The 18,739-nt window shown below is 36.4% G+C and overlaps 1 pseudogene; it reads right to left on the minus strand.

Annotated features, from left to right (window-relative positions):
* Positions 1–16,340: 16,340 nt before the first annotated feature.
* On the minus strand, positions 16,341–17,416 carry LOC150041137 (L-lactate dehydrogenase A chain pseudogene; annotated as a pseudogene).
* Positions 17,417–18,739: the final 1,323 nt, after the last annotated feature.

The raw sequence follows: 18,739 nt of genomic DNA on the forward strand, positions 1-18,739 counted from the left end.
AGTACTCAGATATTTGTATTCCAAGTTCCTTTGAATTTTTATCATATTTTTAATTCCTTTTTTTTACAGTATTGCTAAATAATCCTGCTTTCATTTATGTGTGCGCTACATATTTTTAATACATTCACATTCAGAAACTTATTTTATTTTGGTTTCGCTTTTATTGAGCCTGGCCTCAAACTCATTATGCTGGTTAGGCTGTTCTCAAAATCATGATCCTCCTGCCTCAGCTTTTTGAGAGCTGATGTTAAAACATGAACTACCATACCCAACTCCAAAGCCTTCTTTTTCAATTCCAATTTGCACCTCAATGGAAAAACTTCTGGAACATTTCACATAAGAAATGTCATAAATTTACAAAAACTTTTCTTAGACTATGTCTTTGCTTTCAACATTAATCCCAAGTTTTCATGATTATTATGAATAACTGTGTCTATCAGTGCAGCAGCTGCTCTTCAACTGTTTATTTTTAACTTAATAGAGTATTAAAATCTCATTCTAAAACCATCCTGTCATCTAAGGTTTGGGAGTTCTTTATAGTAGTCATTGATTAACTTAATTATTTTGGAATTGATTATATATTAATAGGGTTGCAAATGGCAGAACTTTAAAATATCCCTCTCTTTGGACCACAATGCTTTGACTGGGGCTTTTATGACCTTACATTCATCTCCACTTGTAAGTGCTAATGTAAAATAATTTTTCTACAAATGTAAAGCTAAGCCATTACAAAGGAATATGCAAGTACCTGACAGTTTTCCTTGGCAGAATTTAAAAATCCAGTGCCAAATTTTAGGATAATTAATAATATGTTAAAAGTCAACATGGGGAAATCTATTCCTGTTGCTCCATAAACACTCCTTAGATTAAAATACATCTGTATTTTGATAGGTAGCTATGCAATTAGAGCTGAAAAGCATTTTATCTTTGAAAACAACTTGACTAAAATATGAAGGCATGGTAAGTACATCCAAAAAATCTAAATTAGACTGATTTTTACATGTTATCTTGTGAATTGGCATTCATAATCATATTTAGTCATTTCAGAAATAAATACTAGTTTTGAAAATACACACAGATAAACATCTATCCGTTAATAATTCCACAATATTATTTTTTGGCTCACTAATGTTGATTTAATTCTGATTTGGAGTAATCATTTTAAAAATCTTGAATTGTTTTATAACCTTAAGAAATCTATAAATACATTGCTAATAAAATTTTAAGATTGTATAAAACTGGAACTTCTGTAGACAAATATTTCAAAAACTTTTTTTCAGTCCTGGGGCTTGAACTCAGAACCTGAGCACTGTCCTTGGGCTTTCTCACTCTACCACTTGAACTACGACACCACTTCCAGCTTTTTCTATGTATGTGGCACCGAAGAATTGAACCTGGGTCTTCGTGCATGCTAAGCAAGCACTCTACCACTAGGCCAAACTCCTGGACCAAATATTTCAAAATTTTTATGCAAAAATAATGTCATGATGATCACATTCACATGAACACCTTTAAATAATTTTCTTTCATATTATGTCACAATCTTTCAATATAACATTTTATAATTGTTATTTATAACATGTATTTACAGGCCAAACAAATAGCAATAATAACATCCTGCAATAGATATAGATGAACATTAGCCATAGTACCTAAGTTCATGGAATTTATATTATAATTAAGAGACAAGAAAATTCATATCCCACATAAGGCATTGTAAAAGACCAAATGTAAATATTTTCTTGAAATAAAAGTTACATTTATCAAGACATTCAGCACATGAATATACATTTGTTTTTTAATAACCAACAATTTTTCTAACTTTCAGAAACTAAGTCAATTTTTTTAATAAAATTATTGGAAGAGATGACATTGAAGATGCTTTCTGTTTAAGAAGAGATTATTTAATTATCCTTCCAAGTGTTAGAAAGTTTATTCAATAAATCAAGAGAAATCAACTATCTATAGTTCACAAAATTTGTGGAGAATATAATCTTAGAGAGTTAATAAAATTCAAAGCTGATATTGCAATATAAGTTACCAGCAGTAGAAAAACCCAGGTAAATTTTCCAGCATCTCATGGTGGTAAGAAATACTGGCAAGCCACAGAGACAGATTCTCTGTGTGCAAGTTCTTATCATCCTTTTGTTACAGACAAGTTATAATGACACTCTCTGGAGAACTCCTCCTCTTCAAGTTCTTATCAAACTAAAATGCTGTATTTACTGTAGTCCTAGGTAGAAATAAATTTTCCTATAATGAGAGTAGTCCCATAGGAAGCAGCCTGAAGGAGGGCATTCAATTTGTTCAGAAGGGTAAATAACAGGAGGTGGAGTACAGGGAATGTAATATAATGTAATAAAAAAATTAGAGGAGAACTGGAAAAATATACACTTTTCTATGAGGATGTTAATTAAACTGTTTACTAGACAGGATTTATTTTTTTTTTCATTATATGGCTTTTCTTTCAATATCCCGGAGGTCCTTTCAATTAGCTTCATGCTATATGGCCTTATGTATCAGATCCCTGCTAGTAGAGCCTAAGGTTTCTATTGATTATGACAAATGAGGGAAACCATTGAGCCCAAGTTCCTTTGAGTCTGGCTTAGTTCACTTAATAGGATTTTTTCTAAGTCTTTCCATTTCCTAACAAATGGGGCGATGGGTTTCTATTGATTATGACAAATGAGGGAAACCATTGAGCCTAAGTTCCTTTGAGTCTGGCTTAGTTCACTTAATAGGATTTTTTCTAAGTCTTTCCATTTCCTAACAAATGGGTCGATGTCATTTTTTCTGACAGCAGCATAGAATTACTTTGTGTACAAATGCCACAACTTGTTGATCCACTCATCAACTGAGGTACATCTAGGTTGGTTCCTTATCTTTGCTATGGTGACTAATGCTGCAATGAACATTGTTGTGCCAGTGGATTTAGTATGCCCTAGTTTCTGCATGGTTGGGTAAATGCCAAGTAGTGGAATTTCTGGGTCATAGGGGAGCTCTATGTTTAGCCTTTTGAGGCACTGCCATACAGTTTTCCATAGTGGTTGAATGAATTTGCACTCCCACCAACAGTGTAGTAGTGATCACTCCTGGCCACATCCCCTCCAGCATCTGTGAATATCCGTTTTCCTGATCCTGGCCATTTTAACTGGAGTGAGGTGGAATCTTACAGTTGTTTTGATTTGCATTTCTTTTATGGCCAGAGATGTTGAGCATTTCTTCATGTGTCTATAGGCTATTTTTGTTCCTTCTGCAGAGAAGATTCTGGGATGGTTGTTACATTGGAGATTAGTTTTAGAGTGATACAATTATTGGAGCTGTTGATATATTTTAGATATGAGGCCTTTGTCCATTCTTTGGTTGGTGAAGAACTTCTCCCACTCTGTAGGCTTCCTAATTAATTTAGTATCTATGTCCTTTGCCATACAAAAGCTCCGAAGTTTAATGCAGTCCCACTTATCCAGCCTTTCTCTGATTTGTTGTGATTCTTGGTCCTTATTAAGAAAGTTTCGACCTGTGCCAAGGAGGCCAGTGTATCTCCTATTCCTTCTTATAAAGTTTTCAGTGTGTCAGCTTTTACCTCCAGGTCTTTGATCCATTTGGAGTTAATTCTAGTGCAGGGTGACAAAGAAGGATCCAAGTTTAGTTTTCTGCAGGTGCTTAACCAGTTCTACCAGCACAACTTGTTGAAGAGGCTGTCTTTCTTCCATTCTATTTTTTTGGCTCCCTTGTCAAAGATTAGGTGGCCATAGGTATGTGGCTTAATATCTGGGTCCTCAGTTCTATTCCATTGGTCTTCAGGCCTGTTCTTGTGCCAGTACCAAGCTGTTTTGATAATTATAGCCCTGTAATAGAGTCTAAAGTTTGGAATTGAAATTCCTCTGGTGCTGTTCTTTCTGCTAAAAAGTGTTTTTGCTATACAGGTTCTTTTATTATTCCGTATGAAATTTTGAATTGCCTCTTCTATTTCTTTAAAGAATGCCATTGGGATATTGATGGGTATTGCGTTGAATTTGTAGATAGCCCTTGGCAAGATTGTAATTTTCACAATGTTGATTCTTCCAATCCAGGAGCATGGGAGGTTTTTCCATTTCCTTAGTTCGGCTTTAATTTCCTTTTTTAGGGTTTTAAAGTTTTCATCAAAAAGGATCTTTACATTCTTAGTTAATCTAATTCCTAGGTACTTTATTTTCTTTGAGGCTATTGTGAAAGGAGTTGCTTTCCTAATTATTGCCTCATTCCTCTCACTGTTGGCATAAAGGAAGGCAGTTCACTTTTGAGGGTTAATTTTATAGCCTGCTACCCTTCCAAAGTTTTGAATCAGCTCAAGGAGCTTGAGAGTAGAGTCTATATGATTCTGTAAATACAGAATCATGTCATCTGCAAAGAGGGATAGTTTTACTTCCTCTTTCCCTACTTGGATCCACTTTATGCTTGCTTCTTGCTTTATTGCACTGGCTAGGAATTCTAATACTATGTTAAAGAGTAGTGAAGAGAGTGAGAATCCTTGTCTTATTCCTGATTTTTGAGGGAATGGCTTTAGATTTTCACCATTAAGTGTAATACTAGCAGTGGGTTTGTCATACACAACCTTTATTATATTGAGGAATGTTCCATGGATTCCTAGTTTCTCCAGAGTTTTTAACATACAGGGCTGTTGGATCTTGTCAAACGCTTTTTCTGCATCTATTGAGACAATCATGTGATTTTTGTCCTTGCTCCTATTAATGTGTTGAATTATATTAATTCATTTGCGTATGTAGAACCAGCTTTGCCACCCTGTCATGAATCCTGTTTGATCATAGTGTATAATTTTTTTGATGAGTTGTTGTAGACGGTTGGCCAGTATTTTGTTGAGAAGTTTTGCATCAATGTTCATCAAAGAAATAGGTCTATAGTTCTCTTTCTTTGATGAATCTCTGTCTGGTTTGGGGATGAGGGTTATACTGGCTTCATAGAATGAGTTTGGTAAAGAACCTTCATTTTCAATTTCGTTGAAGAGCTTGAGGAGTATTGGTGTGAGCTCTGTTTTGAAGACCTTATAGAATTCAGCTGTGAATCCATCTGGCCCTGGGCTTTTCTTAGGTGGAAGTTCTCTAATTGCAATTTCTATTTCAGAGCTTGAAATAGGCCTGTTGAGTTGGGTTTGTTCTTCTTGGTTCAGTGTGGGTATGTTAATATTGGCTAGGAATTCATCCATTTCTTCTAGATTCTCAAATTTGTTGGCATAAAGGTTTGAGAAGTATTCCCTCATAATATTCTGGATCTTAGTAATTTCTGTCATGATATTACCATATTCATGTGCGGTTTCGTTTATTTCGATATTCTCTCTTATTTTTTGGTAAGATTTGCTAAGGGTTTGTCAATGTTGTTAATTCTTTCAAAGAACCAACTACTTGTTTTGTTGATTCTTTGTATATTTTTTTGGATTCCAAAGCATTTAATTCTGCTTTGATTTTAATAATTTGCTTTCTTCTACTGGGATTAGGGTTGGTTTGTTGCTCTTTTTCCAAGACCTTAAGGTGAGAGATTAATTGTCGGTTTGCGATTTTTCCAACTTGTTGTTGTAGGCCCTCAGCGCTATGAATTTTCCTCTGAGTACTGCGTTTGCTGTGTCCCAAAGGAGGAGTAGGTATTTTGTGTGCTCCTTATTGTTAAATTTCATAAACTGTTGGATTTCTCTTCTGATCTCTTCAATGACCCATTGGTGATTCAACAATGTGTTGTTCAGTCTCCATGAGTTAGAGGGTTTTCATTGGTGGAGATGTGTGTTCAGTTCGAATTTGATGCCTTTGTGGTCTGAGAGCGTGCATGGAATAATTTCAGTGTTTCTGAATCTGTCCAGGTTTGTTTTATGGCCTAAAATGTGGCCTATTTTGGAAAATGTTCCATGTGCTGCTGAGAAAAACGTATATTGTGTTGTTGCTGAGTGGAATATTCTGTAGATGTCTGTTAGATCTAGTTGGTCTATATAGTTGTTCAGTTCTTTGAGTTAAAAATCTTTAGGTTTTTAAACGTGCAACGTGTTAAGTCTAGAAATATCTTCCAGCAATTTTTATAACATGAATTATGATTTTGTTTAGGTATATCCATATGTGAATACAATATACATTGAAGGGAATAATCCCTTCCATCACTGTCCCTTATTCCCCTCACCATTTCCAAACAAATGGCAACAAGCTTCATTCTCTTTGTACAAACACACATTATGTATTGAAATTCACTATCTCTATACCATCTTCACTATCCCTTTCAACATGACACTAATCCTCATATCTCAACAGAACATGATTTTAATCCTTCAATAATTTTTATTTTATTTAATTTTTCAAAGGGATTTTATCATTATAAATACGCATATAGAAGCTTTTTATACTGATTCATTCACTTACTATTTTTTTTAAAAATTTTATTGTGATTAATAGAAGGGTTACATTATATTCACGAGATAGAAGGTGCATAACTTAAGAAACATTGATACCTTTCTTATGACATGGTCCCCATTTCCCTTCCCACCTCCCCCTGCTTATCTTGATTTCTCCCCTTCCCTGTCCAATTTCAAATAACCAATTAAGCACATATAAATTATACCAGATAACAAGGTGAAATATTGTAACAATATGAGATAACCAAGAGATGGCAAAAGAGATGAGCGATAACATAATACATTAAGGACAACAGTCACTCATTATATGGCTTTTGTTTCCTTATTCTGAATATCTTTACATTACTGTCAAACTATTTGGACTAATGTCTCTAGATTTTGTTCTAATGTAAATATCTGCTAATGGAGCCCAAGGTTTCTACTGATTATGACAAATGAGAGAGACTATTGGACCTATATTCCTTTGAGTCTGGCTTACTTCACTTAATATGATTTTTTCTTTTTTTCATATATTTTTATTGTGATTAATAGAAGGGTTATATGATATTTGCCAGATCGATGGTGCATTAATTCCCATACATTGATACACTTTCACATGTCATGGTCCCCATTTCCCTCCCCCGCAACCCCACCCCTCAACTTGTTTTTCCCCACTCCCTATCCAATTTCAAATAACCAAATACAAATATATCCGATATATCAGGTAACAAAGTGAGATACTGTAAGAATATGAGATATCCAAGGGACAGCAAAAGAGATGAGAGATAACATAGTACCTTAAGAACAACAATTCTTCATTATATGGCTTATGTTTCTTTATCCTAGAGATCCTTTCATTCAACGTCCTACTATATGGCCTTTTGTATCAAGGTTTTGCTCTATTGCAAATCTCGGCTAGGACAGCCCAATGATTCTACTGATAATGACAAATGGGGAAACCATTGAGCCTAAGTTCCTTTGAGTCTGGCTTACTTCACTTAATATGGTCTTTCCTAAGTTTTTCAATTTCCTAACAAATGGGGCAATGTCATTCTTTCTGACAGCAGCATAGAATTCCATTGTGTACAAATACCACAATTTGTTGATCCACTCATCAACAGAGGGACAATTAGGTTGGTTCCATATCTTTGCTATGGTAAATAGTGCTGCAATAACATTGTTGTGCTAGTGGATTCAGTATGTCTTTGTTTCTGGATGATTGGGTAAACGCAAGTAGTGGAATTGCTGGGTCATAGGGGAGCTCTATGTTTAGTCTTTTGAGGAACTGCCATACTGCTTTCCATAGTGGTTGAATGAGTTTGCACTCCCACCAACAGTGTACTAGTGATCCCTCCTGGGCACATCCCTACAGCATCTGTTGTTAGTAATTTTCTTGATCCTGGCCATTCTCACTGGAGTCAGGTGGAATCTTAGAGTTGTTTTGTTTGCTTTCCCTTTATGACCAGAGATGTTGAGCATTTCTTCATGTGTCTATAGGCCATTTTTGTTTCTTCTTCGGAGAAGACTCTCTTTAAGTCTTTGGCCCATTTTTTAATGGGATGGTTGTTACTTTGGAGATTAATGTTGGAGTGATTCAATTTTTTGAGCTGTTGATATATTTTAGATATGAGGCCTTTGTCCACTGTGTGGTTGGTGAAGATCTTCTCCTACTCTGTAGGCTTCCTAATTAATTTAGTAGCTATGTTCTTTGCCATAGAAAAGCTCTGCAGTTTAATGCAGTACCACTTATCCAGACTTTCTCTGATTTGTTGTGTTTCTTGGTCCTTATTAAGAAAGTTTTGTGCCAAGGAGACCTAATGTATCTCCTATTCCTTCTTCTAAAGTTTTCACTCTGTCAGCTTTTGCCTTAAGGTCTTTGATACATTTGGAGTTAATTCTAATGCAGGGTGAAAAGAAGTATCCAACATTAGTTTTCTGCAGGTGGTGTTTAACCAGTTCTGCCAGCACCTCTTGTTGAAAAGGCTGTCTTTCTTCCATTCTATTTTTTTGGGTCCCTTGCCAAAGAATAGGTGGCCATAGGTCTGCGGTTTAATATCTATGTCCTCAGTTCTATTCCATTGGTCTTCAGGCCTGTTCTTGTGCCAGTACCAAGCTGTTTTTATAATTATAGCTCTGTAATAGAGTCTAAAGTTTGGAATTGAAATTCCTCTGGCGCTGTTCTTTCTGCTAAGAAGTATTTTTGCTATATGGGGTCTTTTATTATTCCATTTGAAATGTTGGATTGCCTCTTCTATTTCTTTAAAGAATGACCTTGGGATATTCATGGTATTGCACTGAATTTGTAGCTATCCCTTGGCATGATTTTCATTTTCACGATGTTGATTCTTCCAATCCAGGAGCATGGGAGGTTTTTCCATTTCCTTAGTTATGCTTTAATTTCTTTTTTCAGGGTTTTAAAGTTTTCATCAAAAAGATCCTTTACATTCTTAGTTAAGATAATTCCTAGGCACTTTATTTTCTTTGAGGCTCTTGCAAAAGGAGTTGCTTTCCTGATTGTTGCCTCGTTCCTCTCACTGTTGGCATAGAGGAAGGCAGTTGATTTTTGAGGGTTAATTTTATAGCCTGCTACCCTTCCAAAGTTTTGAATCAGCTCAAGGAGCTTTGGAGTGGAGTCTATAGGGTTTTTTAAATGCAGAATCTTGCCATCTGCAATGGGGGAAGTTTCACTTCCTCTTTCCTTATTTGGATCCCCTTTACGCTTGCTTCTTGGCTTATTTTTCTGGCTAGGAATTCTAATATAATGTTAAAGAGGAATGGAGAGATTAGGAATCATTCTCTCATTCCTGATTTTAGAGGTAATGGCTTTAGCTTTTTGCCATTTAGTATAATACTAGCTGTGGGTTTGTGATACACAGCCTTTAGTATACTGAGGAATATTCCATCGATTTCTAGTTTCTCCAGAGCATTTAGCATAAAGGCGTGTTTGATCTTGTCAAATGCCAATTCTGCTTCTATTGAGACAATGATGTGATTTTTGTCCTTGCTCCTGTTGATGTGTTGAATTATGTTAATTGATTTGCGTATGTTGATCCAGCTTTGCCTCCCTTTGATGAATCCTGTTTGGTCATAGTGTATAATTTTTTGATGAGTTGTTATAGATGGTTGGCCAGTATTTCATTGAGAAGTTTTTCATCAATATTCATGAAGGAAATGGGTCTATAGTTCTCTTTCTTTGATGAATCTCTGTCTGGTTTGAGGATGAGGGTTATACTGACTTAGTAGAATGAGTTTGGTAAAGTGCCTTCATTTTCAATTTCATTGAAGAGCTTGAGGACTATTGGTGTGAGCTCTGCTTTGAAGACCTTATAGATTTCAGCTGTGAATCCATCTGGTCCTGAGCTTTTTTAGGTGGAAAGTCACTTATTTCCATTTCTATTTCACTGCTTCAAATATGCCTGTTTTGTTAGATTAGGTTTCTCGGTTCTATGTGTGTATGTTAATATTGGCTAGAAATTCACCCATTTCTTCTCGATTCTCAAATTTGTTGGCATAAAGGTATGAAAAGTGTTCCCTCATTATGCTCTGGATATTGGTAATTTCTCACTTGTGATTTGTTTATTTCAGTATGCTCCCTTCTTTTTTTTGGTAAGATTTGCTAAGGATAAGTCAATTTTGTTAGTTTTTTTCAAAGAACCAATTCCTTGTTTCATTGATTCTTTCTACCGTTTTTTTTACACCAATTCATTTAATTCTGCTTTGATTTAATAATTTGCTTCCTTCTACTGGGATTAGGGTTGCTTTGCTGCTCCTCTTTCATATCTGATATGAGGATGACAACTCCAGCCTGTTTATTGGGGGTGTTAGCGTGGTAAACTTTATTCCAACCTCTCACTTTCAAAAAATGCTTGTTTTTGGCGGTAAGATGTGTCTCTTGAAGACAGCAGAATGATGGGTCTTTCTTTTTCATCCAACTAGACAGTCTATGCCATTTAATTGGAGAGTTAAGCATTGATATTGAGAGTTAGGATTGAGAGATATTTATTAGTTCTTTCCATTTTTAAAAGCTTTCATTTGGGTCTGTGTGTTGACCATTCTTTTGGTACTTAGTATGATTTTTAGGTGGTATTTCTTTCTCTGTATTACATTTGTGCTTGTTTTTTCACTGTGGAGAACACCTTTGAGAATCTTCTGTAATGTTGATTTGGTTGCTGCGTAATGTTGCAGCTTCTTCCTGGAATGTAATGTTTTTATTGTTCCCTCAGTTATGAAGGAGAGCTTAGCTGGGTACAGTATTCTTGGTTGGTATTTATTTGACTTAAGGGTATTACATATATCCTTCCAATCTCTACTTGCTTGCATCGTCTCTGCTGAGAAATCTGTGGTTATTTTAATTGGTTTTCCTTTGTAGGTGATTGTTCTCTTCTCCATGGATGCTTTTAGGATCCTTTCTTTGGTCTATTTGATGCTGTTCATATTATAATGTGGCCGTGGGATGTCCTTTTCTGGTCAGGTCTGTTTGGGGTTCCAAAAGCTCCTTGTATCTGGATGGGCCTGCCCTTCTGTATATTTGAGAAGTTCTCTGAGATGATTCCCTGAAGTATATTTCCAATACCACTGACCTCTTTCACCTTGTTTATGGTTTCCACTTGTTTAGCTATGGCTTCCTCCCTTATCTCTTTCTTTATGCTTTCACACTTTTCATTAATGATGTTTATCAATTGCATTTGTAGAGCACTGGGAAGACTCTCCTCTAGATTTGTCTCTGACTGCTCCATTGCCTGTTTATGTTTGGTGGGAGATGCTATTCCTTGATTTGACAATTTTCTTGAGTTTCTTGTTCTGCCCATTTGAGAAATGGAGCAAGATTAATACTAAACAAGATTACCTTTTTTAAGATATAACCAACCTAAACCTCTTTACCTTGCTGACAATAGATGTTCACAATTTTAGATAGGTATTATCATTCTCTCTTTCTTTTTGTGCACTTATGGAGAAATATAATACCATCACTGATTACCGATTTATGTCCAAAATATTAAGCCCCTCAATCCAATCTCTATTGTATTTAAGTCCCTCTGGACCTATAGTATAATTGAACACCTAGATATACAGTATTGCTCAACAACCATCAAATGTAGATCCATGCATTATAAGAGTTGAAGGAGGAACAGATGCCCAGAGATAGAAAAATAGTATGAAAGGCAACAGGGGAGGTAAGAAAAGAATAATGTAGGAATGAAAGATTATTATAGTAATGAAAAAAGGTAATTGACCTAAGGTGATAGACAGATAGAATATTTGAGTACAAAGTTTAGAAAAAATTAGATAAAACTTATGAAAATAAGAATGGTAATAAGAATAATATATAGAGAAAAGAGGAAGGTAGATATAGCAGATTTCAATGATAAAAATTTTAAAATGAAAAAAGAAGCAAAACAAAAACAATAGGTGGGGGAGATTCCATACTATTGTGAGTTCTTACCCAAGAAATACTAGGGTTGAGAACCAGGAGATTAAAAAGCAGGTGAGTGTATCAATATAGATATCATATGTATCCAGACTGTCCCCGTAGCTCTCATTATGTTTCTAGGAACGACCACAATGACAGAAGTAATGTGGGAAAAGAAAGAGAAAGAATAAGGAAAGAAGAATAGCATTTTAAAAAAGGTGTAGATAAAATGGCAAAGGAAAAATAAGATCACCTAAAATTCAAATGAAAAGGGGTAGAAGAATAAAAATACAAAGAAGAACAAAAAAAATGCTATTCTTCAGATTTTTTTGGGGGGAGGGGTTAGGATAGGAAACTTGTGTCTCCACTAAATTTGGGATCCAACAATTCAGAAAGTCTTTTTCTCTAATGATTTGGCTTTGCAGTTTTTCAATATCAGATTGCTTGATTGGGAAAATGAAACTGAAAGAGACACAGGCGGGTTTGTTTACCAGGCCGGTGGCCCGGTGCAGGGGATGGACTTCAGCAGCACTGGGGTCAGATTTCCGCCTAAGGCATCTCTGGGAAATCCTTTGCCCTTTAGAATGATGGCACTGCCAGCACCACCTCTCTGGTTCCAATTGCTTTGGCCGGGTCTTTGCCAGCAGTCAAGATGGCGCTGCTATCGACTGGTGTAGGAGGGGATTCCTTCCCAATGCTGTTCCGGGAGCAGAAATGGAAATTTCTCCTCTGAGGTAGTCACAAATTTCTGTATTCTCCGGTTCCATGAGCTGAGCAGGTCCGTGAATGGCCAGGTGACAGCTATGGACTTGCGCAGGCTCTGTCTGGCTGTGCCTGGAGCCGGCAGGTCTGCGCCACCGAGAAGCACTGTCTGCTCAGATTCAGAAGAGAAGCTTTGTCTCCACGGCCGCTCCATGTTGTCTTCTTGCACCAGTTTTTCTGCCTTTCTCCTCTCCAACTGAGATCTCTGTGGTGCTAAAGCTTACTTAGGATCGATTTTTGGTTAAGAACTTTCCCCTATGCTGCCAGAACTGGTATCTTGGCGGGAGCTCAGAAAGACACACTGAATTGCCGCCATCTTCCACCGTTCTCCCCTCATTCACTTATTTTTTCCTACAATCATGATTCAAAAGTTTTCAGTACAATTCACTAGGCCATCTTCAGAAACAAATGCACTATTTTTATATTGTTCAACTTTTAACGGTTTTTCTTCTGTCTCTTCTCTATAATCCCCTCAAATAGACCAGAATATCTCCCCAAAAGGTGAAAGGCTCTCTTCTTATTGTTCAACAACTATGCTGAGAAAGTTAAGAAAACAGTAGCTTTATTAAGCTTCCTTCTAGTGAGAAAATGTGGGAAAGAGTACATAGAAAAAATTGAAGGTCATTGTTAGTTATAAAAAAAGTTCCAAATACACTAAACTTCATGAATCTCTCAGTATGGAGTTGAGTACATTTCCTGAGAAGTCTACTTAACAAGCATTTACATAGATACTATAATGGGGAAAGAAGAATTTAAAGCCATTCTGATTTTCAAATTCATTACATTCATTAGCTGATGATGTTCAACTGTGGGAAATGAGTGAGCTAATTGTACAGTGCTGTAAATTCAGAAGTATCAAAACATTCTGTATTGGTGAGAAGTAGATCTTGAGTTTCATACTTTTATAAAACTACTCCTGTGGAGAATGACTTGACTTGGGACTGAAGGAGTGTCTCAGTTACTAAAGCACTAGCCAGTGAGTGAAAGGGGCAGGTACCAAGTTTGAGTCTTAGTCTTAGAGCAAATGACTGGAAGGAAGGAAAGAATCAAAGAGGAGAGTGACTTGGCTTGTCTGAGAAGAATCTGTTTTATACTAATGTCCCTCCTTAACACAATAAGTAACTGTGAAAGCTTCCAGTTCTTATCCTTCAAACACATGTAAATTAAAGGAAAAAAATGAATCAGTATGCTTTACTGAACATCCTATTCCCCTTGAATATGTTTTTTCTCTTTAAGAACTACCCTAAATATTAATTTCTTGATGAAGATTTTCCAGACGTGGGAGCTGTTTATAATCACACCTGTGAACGTAATTTTGTACAACTTCCTTTATCCTTTCAAGTTCTTTTTAAGTTGACTTCATGTCATTATTACATATGCATGTCTTCTTTTATAATTTAATATACTGAAAGACTATTTTATTCATCTTTATATTTTGAGTGGGACTTAATTATAGATTGTAGTGGTCTAGTAATCTATTACTCAAAATTACATTTGAATGACATCCCAGTGAACATTATATTTTAGACACTCACTCCATATTTACATTTAAATGCTGAAGAATCAAAAAGAAACCAACAGCAAAGATAAAACAGGGAGAATGAAGATTCAAAGAAGGAACTGAATCATATATACGTATATATATGGTTGTAGAGTTTGAACTTAAGGCGAAGGCGTTACTACTTTGAGCCACACAGCTACTTCCAATTTTCTGTTAGTTAGAGATAAGATTCTCAGGGACTTTCTTGCCCAGGCTGCCTTTGAACCTTGATCCTCAGATCTCAGCCTTCTAAGTAGCAAAAATTACAGACCGGAGACACCAGCACCTGCCTCATATGTATATGCTTAATAAAGGAAATTTCCAATGTTAATGCTTAAAAATAGCAAAAAGTAAGTTTTTCTAAAACTACTCCAATGAAGTCTGAGAAATTTCAGAAATAAAATGGTCTTATCTTTTTCCAAACCGAGATTTAGGACATAGTCTACATTTAGAATATTTAAAATTTCATTAGCTGTTATCTAACATAACTTTTTTTACTTCTGGTAGCTCTACTTTATGTTTTGAAAATTATTACAAAATTTATTCTTTATTTTTACATTGGAATGATATATTAACGGTATAGCAAAATCTGTGGGCTTTTCTCTGAACTACTAATGTGATAAGGAGGCAAGAATTTTCAGTTTTGTGAGATTTTGCATTTGAAGGCTATAGATCCACATCCTGGATAATAAAACAAAAAGCACAGCCAAGTGAAAATGGAACAGAAATACTTTTATTTCTGCAGTGAGCAAAGAAAGCACTGAGATTATTTACAAAATGATGATCTATCCAAACAAATGTCTAGTAGTTTATGTGGGGCTAAAACTTAGTTGCATATAAAAGTCCATGTAGGGGCAATGGAAAGATTGTAGATACATTTTGGCATATGGTCAGTTCAAGATGATAGGGTATGTTTAAAGGAAAAATGGTTTATGTATACTTGCCACATGATTTATTATCATATTGGACAAACTTTATGTCACTTGAAAAAGAAGTGAGATTGCCTTGGTGTTCTTGACTTGTTTCTTATAAGAGTCTACAGAAGGCTTTAAGTAGAAAAACTTCCAATTTAAATTCTCTTTTAGCATTTTTATAAGTGTAAGTGTAGAGTATGGCCTTAATGGTGACTATCTCACTTAGAAGCTTATAATACCTATAAATTATTTTTCTCTGAACAAATTAATATAATAGGTCACCACACACTAGAATTTCAATCCATGTAAAATCTCCTTAAGCATATTTTTCCTATTAGTTACATGTTTTATCATGTTCCTAAGAGATTTGGAATCTAGAAGACTTTGTATCATCCTTTATCAGGTGTGCCTTCACATTTGGCTTCTAAGAGACTGAAGCAAGTAGGATGCTAGAGATCTTCTATGAATTACAGCTGCTATTAGCCATCTATAATACTTAACCTACCAGGACTTCAAGGTCAAGGAGTTAATCTGGGATCATTCTGATAGAGGGAACATTGTCAGATGCAAATGAATGGAAGTTGGAGCAAATTAAATAACAATGTAATTTCAGCTTGGGTTCTGAGTTTCAGTAAGTTAATGCACAGATATATACCATAGTTCACGGAATTCATTCAAATTTGGGGAAATAACGATATGGTAAGCTCTATTTTTTTGCCAGTCCTATAATTTGTACTCAGAGCCTGAGCACTGTCCTTGGGCATTTTTTCTCAAGGCTAGTGGTCTGGCCCTTGATCCACAGCACCACTTCCAGCATTTTTCTATGTATGTGGTACTGAGGAATCAAACCAGGGTCTTCGTGCATGCTTAGGCAAGCACTCTACCACTAGGCCAAACTCCTTGCCCTGTAAGCTCTGTTTTTTTCACTGTTCAAGGTTTATTTGGTGTTTTCATATGACATTTGGATAGTTTTTGCACTATTCATATATAGCTTTTTACATAACATGCCAATGCACACTATTGATATATAATACATAAAATATCCTTTAAAACAGTAATGCATGTGACATGCAAAAATGGATCTATACAACACATCCCAGAAAGTGTGATTGGGAAAAGAAGTTGGAACTAGGCATTTTGGTGATTTACAAAGCACACAGTAACATATCTGGTTCAAAGGGTAATTAGGGACTATGCACCATTCATTGGCAGTGGTGTCTCAGAGAAGGTGAACTTGTTTACAGTTACCAGTTTGTACAGTTGCACAGGACCCATCCACCATCAGAATATAGCTGCATGTTTTCCTGAACCAGTCCTATTCTTAATTTCAGGAAAATGGATACTTTTCCCAGGTCATTTTATAACACTACTGCTTTAGTCACAGATCAGCTGTAAGGGAAAACATGCATAATCTCTGACTAAAATTCTCTTATAGCCTAGACAGTGAAGTGGTACATAGAAGACTTCAAAACTGCAGCTCCTTTTGGATTCCCCAAAGTGTATCTGCACTTTTCTTCAAGCGAGCCTCTTCCTCGGGAGTCAGAGTGACCTTCACCACATCTGAAATTCCATTCTTTCCCAGAATGCAAGGAACACTAAGGAAGACATCTTCCTTTATTCCATAGAGACCCTTAATCACAGTGGAAATTGGATGTACTCTTCGAAGATTCTTCATAATACTTGATCATCTCATAGGCACTGTCAACAACTTGTTTATGAACCTCTTTCCACTGTTCCTTATCCGCATCAGTGCCTAAATCAGGATTCAGATTCTTGAAGGAGACACCAGCAACATTCACTCCACTTCACACTGGCACACTAGAATCTCCATGCTCTCCAAGAACCCATACATGACAGCTCAATGGGTGAACTCCCAGCCTCTCTCCCATCAGATAACGGAACCGGGCTGAATCCAGATTGCAGCCACTTCAAATGACACGGGTTTTTGGGAAGCCGCTTATCTTCCAAGCCACATAGGTCAGAATATCCACTGGAATGGAAACAATAAGCAACTTGCAGTTTGGGCTGTACTTCACTACATTAGGAATGATGAACTTAAAGATGTTTACATTGTGCTGGACCAAATTAAGACAGCTTTCTCCCTCTTGCTGACGGGCCCCAGCTGTGACAATAACCAGCTTGGAATTTGCAGTCACAGAGTAGTCTTTGCCAGAGACAATTTTTGGTGTTTTGAGGAAAAGTCTGCCGTGCTGGAGGTCAATCATTTCTCCCTTCAGTTTGTCTTCCATGACATCAACAAGAACAAGCTCATCTGCCAAGTCCTTCATTAAGATACTGATGGCACAGGCCATACCAACAGCACCAACCCCAACAACTTTAATCTTGTTCTGGGGGACATGGTCCTCCTTAAGTAGATTCACAATCAGCTGATCCTTGAGACCTGCCATTCTGGACTTGGAAGGACTGGAACACCAGTTTGCACGATGGGCGGGAGTCGGAGGCACGCGGCGGACAGATCCGGACTCAGCAACAGCAGCTCCAGCAGTCGGACAGATCCGGACTCAGCAACAGCAGCTCCAGCAGTCCCAAGCTCTATATTTTTAAACACTTCCTCTAAATGCTTTGATTTTGTCCAGAGTTCTTAATATTTTGTTTGTTTCACATATTGGGTCCACATCTGTTTTCTACTTAGGATCAATACACACTCAGAATGTTTATATTACACAAAGAAGTTGCTTAAGGCAAAATTTCCTTTCTCAAGACAATTCCTAAAGTTTCATACATCCAAAGGAAGTCTCTTAGAGATAGAACACAGTGAGAGAGAACAAAAGAGGGATATTAGTAAGTTTCAGATATTTTTATTACACTTAATTTTCTTTTATTTCTTTTGTTCGTACTGGGGTAGGAACTCTTGGCTCTGTCTGGGACAGACAGGTACTTTGCCACTTGACAAACACTTCAACAATTGCTTCCAGTATTTTTCAAATAAAGTTTAGCTATTTGCTTTAGTTTCTCATGTTGCTGGCTTGGCAATTACATAATACTATATCTAGCATTTTACTGTTTGAGACTGGGTCTTGCAATATTTTTTCCCCTGACTGCCCTGATACCACTCTGCTCTTAATCCTTCCCTCCAAAGAAGCTAGGGTTTTGTACATGAACCACTGAAGCCAGTGATTTTCTCTTTCTGCCACTGAATTATTTAAAAAGTAACCTTCTGCTGTCCCCTGGATTTTTTTTTGCATTAATAACTTAGGTTATAATTTCCTAAATTGTGTGAGTTGAAGAATTACCTAGGAAATCACACTTAACCATGAAGGAAATGTGAATCAAAACTACACTACTGCTGTGCACCAGTTGCTCACACTAGAATTCCCAGCTATTCAAGAGTCTGAAATTTAAGTATTAAAATTCAAAGCTAATCTGGGCAGAAAAGTCTGTGAGACACTTATGCACAAGACAATATGTTGGAAATAAACTTTATAAATTGTTGAGGATGGGGAGGGTGGGGGTTGGGTCAAGGGGAAGTGGGAGAAATATGTGGGAGAGGGTAAAAATGCTCGAGAAGATATATACTCACTACCTTACATATGTAAATGTAACCTTTCTGTACATAACCATGACAATAAAATTGAATAAAAACATTAACATATTTCATCTGAGTCATCAGGAAAAGAATAAATGCTGGCAATGATGTGTAGAACAGGGGAAGGAATATTCAAATACTGAGCCAAGAGTTTGGCCTAGTGATTGATTGCTTGCCTAGCATGCATGAAGACCTGGGT

The sequence above is a fragment of the Megascapheus bottae genome, chromosome X (genome assembly GCF_031878675.1).
Source record: "Megascapheus bottae isolate mThoBot1 chromosome X, mThoBot2.hap1, whole genome shotgun sequence".
NCBI lineage: Eukaryota > Metazoa > Chordata > Mammalia > Rodentia > Geomyidae > Megascapheus > Megascapheus bottae.